Here is a 9143-nt window from a genome sequence, read left to right as displayed (position 1 = left end):
AAAGACCTATATGACATGAACTTTAAGTCTCTGAAGAAAGAAATTGAAGAAGATACCAGAAAATGGAAAGATCTCCCACGATCTTGAATAGGAAGGATCAACATAATAAAAATGGCAACCCTACCAAAACCAATCTATAGATTCAATGCAATCCCCATCAAAATCCCAACACAATTCTTCACAGACCTCAAAAGAACTGAATTCAACTTCATATGGAAAAATAGAAAACCTAGGATAGCCAAAACAATCCTGTACACTAAAGGAACTTCCGGAGGTATCACCATGCCTGACATCAAGCTCTATTACAGAGCTACAGTAATGAAAACAGCTTGGTATTGACAGAAAAACATACAGGTTGACCAATGGAATTGAATATAAGACCCAGATATTAATCCACACACCTATGAACAGCTGATTTTTGGCACAGAAGCTAAAATTATACAATGGATAAAAGAAAGCACCTTCAATGAATGGTGCTGGAATAACCAGATGTCAACATGTAGAAGAATGAAAATAAATCCATATATATCACCATGCACAAAACTCAAGTCCAAGTGGATTAAAGACCTCAATATAAATTTGACCACACTGAACGTGACAGATGAGAAAGTGGGAAGTATTTTTCAATGCATGAGCACAGGAGACCACTTCCTAAATATAACCCCAAGAAGACAGACTCTAAGAGCCACCACAAATAAATGGGACCTCCTGAAACTGAGAAGCTTCTGTAAAGCAAAGGGAACAGTCAATAAGACAAAAAAAGAAGCCAACTAAATGGGAAAAGATCTTGACAAAACCCCACATCAAACAGAGGATTTACAGACAAAATGTCCAAAGAACTCAATAAATTAGACATCAAAATTCAAATAATCCAATTAAAACTATAGTGCAGATCTAAACAAAGAACTCTTATCAGAAGAATTTCAAATGGTGGAAAGACACTTAAAAAAGATATTCTTTTTTTTATTAAAAATTTCCACCTCCTCCCACTTCCCTCCCCTCTCCCCACACCCCCTCCCTGTCCCTCTACAGTTCAAAGAGCAGTCAGGGTTCCCTGCCCTAAGGGAAGTCCAAGGTCCTCCCCCCTCCACCCAGATCCAGGAAAATGAGCATCCACACAGGCTTCTATGCCCAATCCTTCCACCTCTTCCTTCAGGCAGTCCCTCAGCCTGGCTTCTCTTAGTTTTCTCTATGTTATGGCCATACTTACTTCTCCTGTATGTGCAGCTCCTCCTCTTCCTCCTCCTCCTCCTCCTCCTCCTCCTCCTGTAGTCTGGGATCGATATATAAAAGTCGGTGGTCGTAGTATAATGGCAGGCTGTCTTCTACTGACAGGTTCCTGAGAGAGAGAGATGACCAGGGGATGAGAAGTTAGAGAAGATAGTCAAGTTTGGATCAGGCGTGCTTACACAAGCTGACTGCTAGGAATTTCTACATGCTATACACAGTTTTCTTGAAAGGAAAAATGGAACACTGTCAGTGGAATTTCTCCTACAAGGGCAAGAAGTTAGCAGTAATTCGACCAAGTAATGATACACAAGGTAACACAGGGTAATGCAAGTGAGACCCAAGCTGATTGCACAGAGGCCATAGGAATGATAAGCACTGCCTTTCAGGATTGGAAGACCTGGGTTCTCAGGACCCAAAGATTAGGGCCTAACTTCATGCCACTGCTGCTCTTTTCAAGCATGTTCCTGGCTTAATACCAGGAATTAAGTTTCTTCTCTGCACATCTGTGTCACAGAGAAAGACACTGACAAGTAAAATACAAGAACAGGGTCTGAAGAATGAAAAAAGAAAGAAATACATAAGAAATATTTATAAACGTACATTGGGTCTGAAATCCTGGATCTCAGGTAGCAAAGGAAGAAGAGGCCAGGATCAGAAGAAGAGGGCTGGCTAGTTCTCAAGTACTGAAAAATTCAATGCATGTGGTGTATGTAAACATACACACACACACACACACACACACACACATATATACACACACCCATATACATATATGTATAGGTTTCATGTCAAAGGAAAAGGCATAATATAGCAGCCACAAATAATCACACTCTCAAAATGCTTCTTTGTAATAAAATTAGACACAGGTCTGAAATAAAATGGCACTGAAACACAACTGGAGATCTCTTTATTCCATTCCTTATGCATTGAAAGCAACCCTTTCATGGGCGTATGTCAAAGGACCCTGTTTCCATGAAATATGGAATACTGGAGGAGAAAGAATGCTTTAGTCCACCAATGCTGTATCTTGTTCATAGAGCCTGATATCCTGAGTGTATACCTTCAACCACAGATTTCCCCCTGCATCAGGATTGGTACTTGGGGTGAAATAATATTATCTTTCACTGGGCTGTCTTTTTAATCTATCTTTTCCTTTCAGCAGCTCTGCATATTTATATGCAACAATAGGAATCATTCCTTCCATCTTCTACAGACAACAAAAGAACAGACAATGATATTCACCACCATGAAGTAAAAGACCAACAAAAGCAAGTTTTTTTCCCCAAAAGAGAAATATGTGTTTGGGTTACTACAGCCAAAACACAAAATCAGAATACCTCAGAACTGTCAAGAAAACCTCATCTCATAGCCCAGAACTACTACATATAGCAAACATCTTATTTGTAATGATGTATAGAAAACAACAACAATATATAATACATAGTGAGTTCTAAGCTTGAGTAAGGGAACAAAGCCTGCATGCATACCAGAAATGAGAGTGAAAAACATCATGAAAAATTATTTCTAGGCCATGAAGCTCACACCTATAATGGAACTGCTGTGGACCAGGAAGCAGGTAGACAATCCAGCACAGATGCCAGTTTCTAAGCTTTATTCTTTTAGGAAAACAAAAATGGAACTTTTAATCCAGCACCAGGGAAGCAGAGGCAAGTTTATATCTGTGAGTTAAAGGCCAGCCTGGACTATGAAGCAACTTCCACACTGCAAGGACTTTTACAAAAACTTAAAAAATAAAAAATATATAAAAAGTTCCACACTGGACATGGTGGTAGGCTCCTGAAATCACATCACTGTAGAGGCACCAGTCAGAGTATAAATAACCTAAGTTCTCCAAAGACACAATAAGAAAATGTTACATGTTTTAGATATAGAACATTTTGATGCCTGACCTAGGTAATTAGAAAAGACACAGATTCAAAATTAAAATGTAAAAAAAAAAGACAGGACCTTATCTAAGAGAAGCATGTAAGAAATTGTAAATTTAAACAAGAAAACAGAAACCTCAAGGGGATGAAGAAAGAAAATCTCACACTAGCTCTGAATTGAGAAATAGACAGATATTTATTTAGGGGTAGACTCACAAATCAGAATCCTCAACTTGAACAGAGATCATAAACCGAATCCCACAGCAAGAAAAGAGGCTGGATGCATGCCCTACATCAGCATATATAGTATAAGAGGTGACACCCCAGTGGGTGGGTAACCATGTGCTGTAAGCCTTCCAACAGCACTGCCCCCTTTTGTTTAAATAAGAGAGTTCTAAGTCTAATACAAAATTATATACAATAAGAACAAATTTATTCAATAATTATCCTATCCTAACTAGTTTAAGTATTGTATAATAAATAACTTGGCCAAGTCATGAGAGGATAGTAACCACAACTATCTAGTCTTCAACCCATTAAAGATACAAGAGGGGAAATAATATTACTTGAGTAAGCAGGAAGGGCAACAAAGCAACTTCCAAAATGTGCAACAAATGACAGGGACAACTGGCTACCTGGGCAATCACCCAAAGTCTCATTTGCAACGTTAAAGCAACTGATGTGGGAGAGTCTTCTATTTGTGTTGATTTCATTCATTAATAAAGAAACTGCCTTGGCCCATTCAATAGGCCAGCCCTTAGGTGGGTGGAGTACACAGAACAGGAAGAAGGAAGTGAGGTAGATGGCTCAGGTAGTCACCATGACTCTCCTCTCCGAGATGGATGCAGGCTAGAATCTTCCTGGTAAGCCACCCCTCGTGGTTCTACACAGATTACTAAATATGGGTTAATCAAAATGTGAGAGTTAGCCATTAAGAGGCTAGAGCTAATGGGCCGGCCAGTGTTTAAATGAATACATTTGTGTATTGTTATTTCGGGGCATAAGCTAGCCAGGCGGCCAGGAGCCGGGCGGCGGGAAGCGGCCCGCAGCTCCTTCTACAAGCAACCAACTTTAGCTAGGCCTAGAATAACTGACATACCATTTTCAGAGGCAGGAAATTTTTCAGAATCATCTTACCCTATCTTGGCAAGATTTGACAGTCCTGCTTATCCATTTCCGGATACTATGAATCTTGACAGTGGTTGAGGCATGGGCAGTTCCTTGCCCAAAGTCCAGTTTTGCCAAGAAGAAAACAAGCGCCATGTCAAGTATCTTTGGTGCTCAACATTCCCTTGGGAATAGATCGGTGCGGCCAGGAGCAACCATGTCTCACTTCAACAGAACCCTAATTTATTTAAATGTCATATTCTACAGCCCTTTAAGTGGTTGAAGATTATCTATCTATGCAGAATATAATCTCTATGTAGATAAAGAACCTGATATGACAAACATAGATAACTATTGATCTATAATTCTTAATACCTATATAACTTAAAGACTAAGACTTCATATTAGAATATTATGCAATAAACAAATGTGCAATAAGTGAGGACAAGGACCTCAAAATGTAAACAATGTATAAGTATCTTGATCAGAGGTAGAAATGTACATTGCAATATAAATATATATCAATATATAAAAAATGTTTTAAGCAGAGGTAGAAGCATGCATGCATACAATATTCAATATAATTTAACTTTGTATCAATACACAAGAATCTATACAAATATAAATACTATAAATACTAACTCACAGTATTCACTCTATCACTCACTAGGGGACATCTATAAAAAGATGCATGCTACAAAAACTGGCAAAGAGATTCAAACAGAAACTTATAGATTCAAAGAACCAGTTCCAGGAAGCTGTACTTGAGAATCTATATGCCTCCAGTAAATAGAGAGGCTCATCCTCCAAGAGATCCAGACATATAAAGAAAATACTAAACCTATTCTCTCACACATGTACACAAAGCACACTCAGACAGAAACAGAAAGAGAGAGAGAAAAATGAAAGAGAGAGAGTAGGAGAAGGGGAAGTAAATGAGGAAGGGAGGATGTGACAAAGTAAGGGATGGAGGGGAGAGACTGATTGAACCCATTTATACATATATATACAGGAATTAAGTGACAAGTAAAGGCATAAAAGACAGCTATAAATGAAAACACGAAAAAAAACCTTTGGAGTAGAATTTGACACAGGTCTGAAATAAAAGTATACTGAACAAACAACCTGAGACTTTGAAACACAACTGCAACTCTCTTTACTCCATTCCATATAAATTGAAAGAAAATCTTACATGTGGGAATGTTAAAGGACCTGTATCCAAGAAATATGGAATACTGAAGTAGGAAGATGGCTTTAGTACAGCAGTGTAAAGCCAAACCTCGCAAAACTAAAGAGACCTGCTCTTGAGGACAAATGAAGGGACATAGTTTTCAATTCACACAGGTAGCTAGGAAGGGACCCACGTTCTAGAGGCACTCCATATTTAACGTTCACTCAGTTGAACTAGTTATTCTCCTGATCTCCTGACCACTTTCACAGAGTTCTGCAAAATCCTTTGTGTTTGTGTGGTCACCTCTTATGCTTAAGTTCTGGCTTTCATAAAAATATGAGTTCTTTCACTATAATAACAAGGATATGGGCTTGTATTTTCAAGAGTGAAACTCCTGATTCAATGCTTTATTTATTTATAAACATAGCCGATCATAAGTCATGGGGAACAGACAGTCACAAGTTTCAAGAGCAAAGCATACAAAAACCCTGACAAATACCATTCACCTGTCAAGAACTCATATGCTGATGCACAGAAGACAGAAAAACAGAAGCAGCAACTCTGGTGGTTATTGAGGAAAAAGTAAAAATATTTGCATAACAAGGCTTCAGAATAGAGGTGGATGAGAGAGTATCACTAGCATAATTCTTTAAAACATCACTTCCATGGCCAAAGAGGCTTAGGAAATGAGAAAGGGCTAAAAGAAAAGAGCCAACTCCCTGTCATCACTGACAGCATTAAGAGTTGATGAGAATATAGACAAACAGAATATTTTTCATGTTCTATCCTGGGAGAAATTGAACCTCACATTAGAATAAGTTTTAACCCTATGCTATACAAGAGACAGTCACTCGTAAACACAGCTCTCAGAAACAGTCACATGTGATTTCTAAAGTCAGGCTCCTATTCCCAAAACAGCAGCAGACAAACACACCCCAAGAACAAGAATACAAAACCAAAAGAAGCACCTAAGGGAAGAGAAAGCTCTTTAGAATCCTGCTGTCCTATGTAAATGTACTCCCAACCCTTCTGCCTCTTCGTTCAGGCAGTCCCTCAGCCTGGCTTCTCTTAGTTTTCTCTGTTTTATGGCCATACTTACTCCTCCGGTACTTGCATACACTCCTCCTCCTCCTCCTGTAGTCTGTGGTCCATATTGAGGAATCTGTTGTCCTACAGCAGCAGGATGTTTTCTACTGACAGGTTTCTGAGAGAGAGAGAGAGAGAGAGAGATGACCAGGGGATGAGAAGTTAGAGAAAATAGTAAAGTTTGGGATCAGGCGTGCTAACACAAACTAACTGCTGGTACAAGGAGGTTTATTAGGAAATTCCTCATCCTATATACAGGTTTCCTGAAAGGAAAAATGGGACAGTGTCAGCAAAAATTCTATTACAAAAGGACAAGGTCAGTAGAAAGTTGATCAAGTAATGATGCACAAGGTAGCACAGAGCATTGAAAGTAAGACCCAAGCTGAGTGCACAGAGGCCTCTCAGGATGGGAAGACCTGGGTCCTCAGGACCCAAAGACACTGCACCTGTTAGGACCTAACTCTAGGCCTCTGTTGTCCTTGTCAATAGTAATAGTGTACCTGGTTTGAGACCAGGAATCAACTTCATTCTCTGGATATCTGTGTCTCAGAGAAAGACTTGCACAAGTCAAGTCCAACAACAGGGTCGGAAGGATGATAAAAGAAAGAAATACATTAAAATATGCATAAAAATGTTTTGGGCCTGAAATCCTTGAGATCAAAAAACAAAACAAGAGGAGACAAGGGTCAGAAGAAGATCAGGTTTTGTTATTTCTCAAGCACAAAGAAATCAATGCACGGGTGAGTATGTATGTATACATCAACACCATACATACATACATACATACATACATACACACACACACAGAGACACACACACACATACGTTCCTATACACATGCCTACTTACATCCATATATAAGTTTAAAGTACCTAGAAAAGGCATAAAATAGAAGCTGTAATTGACCGCACACTCAAAAAATCCTCTTTGGAGTAGAATTTGATACAGGTCTAAAACAAAATGGAACTGAAAATACAAACTGAGACTTTGAAACACAACTGAAGCTCTTTTTACTCCATTCCATATAAATTAAAGGAAACCTTTCATATGGGAATGCCAAAGAACCCTGTATCCCAGAAATATGGAATACTGGAGGAGGAAGATGGCTTTAGTCCAGCAATGTAAGGCCTAACCTGGCAAAACTAAAGAGAACTGCTCTTTAGAACTGCAGCAGGACTGGTACTTGGGATGAATAATTTTCTTTCAATGAACTATCTCCTTAATCTAATTTTTCTTTCAGCATTTTCATATATTCTTAATATGCCTCATTGATGATCATTCCCTCCACTTTCTATGGACAACAAAAGCCCTAACAATGACATTCGCTATCATGATGTGGAAAACAAATAAAAGCAAGGTTTTGTTCTCAAAAAGACAAGCACAGGTCTCCGTGCCTACAGTAGAGAAACAAAAAATGAATACCTCAGAAGTGTCAAGGAGACCTCATCTCATAGCCCAGAACTACTCACAGACACATAGCAAACATCTTATTTGTAATGACATACAGAAAACAACAAGAATATATAAATCATAGTGAGTTCCAAATATGAGTAAGAAAATCACAAACAGCTTTAAAATAATATGATGGGAACAAGGCCTGAATGAATACTAGAGATGAGGTAGAAAAACAGCATGAAAACACATGGCCCACACCTACAGCGGTACTTCTATGTAGGAGACAGCAGCTAGACCATGAATGAGGTCAGGACAGTCCAGCACAGGTGCCAGTTTCTAAGTTATATGCACTTAGGAAAGCAAAAATGTATCATTTAATGCAGAACTCAGGAGTCAGAGACATGGGAATATCTATGAAACACAGGCTACAACTACACAGAGAAGTCTAACAGGTAAATGCCAACTTACCCGGCAGGGCACCCCACTCCCTAAACGTCCATACAAGGGCAAAACCCAGGGCACCTCCCAACCTGCCTTAGCTTGTCTAGCTAGGCAGCAGGCAATCTTCCTCCAGGTGGGATGCTCTGACACCCCCATCCCATCAATTGACTCTCCAAGCTACAAGGCACACTCTGACCCCAAAACTTCCAATCTCCCAGGAAATCAGAGGAACTCTGAAACACAGGCTGCAAATACACAGAGAAGATCATGAGTTGAGTTACCACCTACCTAGCAGGGTACCCACTAGCTAGTCCCTTTTTACCAGGGCAAAAAACTGGGCCCCTTCCCCCATCTGACTCAGCTTCTCTACCAAGCCAGCAGGGAATCTTCCTGCAGGTAGGCTGCACTGATACCTCCATCCCATCAATTGGATGCTGTGATCTACAAGTTCCACTCTGCCCCCAAGAAATCCTATCCCCTGGGACCTCAGAGGAACTCTGAAACACAGGCTGCAACTATACAGAGAAGACCAAAAGGTCAGTGACCTCCCTCTATACTGGGGTAAACCTCTGCCAAATCCCATCAATTGGACCCTGTAAGCTACAAGTCCCACTCTGTCCCCAAAGCCTCCTATCCCCCAGGACATCAGAGGAACTCTGAAACACAGGTTGCAAATACACAGAGATGACCAAAGGTAGGCTCCTCAAATGTCCCCACCCCATCAATCACATCCAGTAAGTTACAAGTCCTACTCTCCCTCCAAAAACTCCAATCTATCACGAACTCAGAGGTACTCTGAATCATAGGCTGTGACTGCACAGAGAAAC

At 39.9% G+C, this 9143-nt stretch overlaps 1 long non-coding RNA gene across 1 annotated transcript in view; it reads right to left on the bottom strand.

The window, feature by feature from the left end:
• Window positions 1-1250: 1250 nt before the first annotated feature.
• The window catches only part of LOC119805289, a 54495-nt gene continuing 46602 nt past the window's right edge, over window positions 1251-9143 (bottom strand). The window contains exons 4-5 of the long non-coding RNA XR_005283884.1: window positions 6494-6598; window positions 1251-1339 (exon numbers count right to left, since the gene is read on the bottom strand). This is a non-coding gene — a long non-coding RNA (uncharacterized LOC119805289). The remainder of the gene's footprint in view (window positions 1340-6493; window positions 6599-9143) is intronic.

Source organism: Arvicola amphibius, chromosome X, assembly GCF_903992535.2.
Source record: "Arvicola amphibius chromosome X, mArvAmp1.2, whole genome shotgun sequence".
NCBI classification, from domain to species: Eukaryota; Metazoa; Chordata; class Mammalia; order Rodentia; family Cricetidae; genus Arvicola; species Arvicola amphibius.
This window is presented reverse-complemented; position numbering and strand designations above follow the sequence as displayed.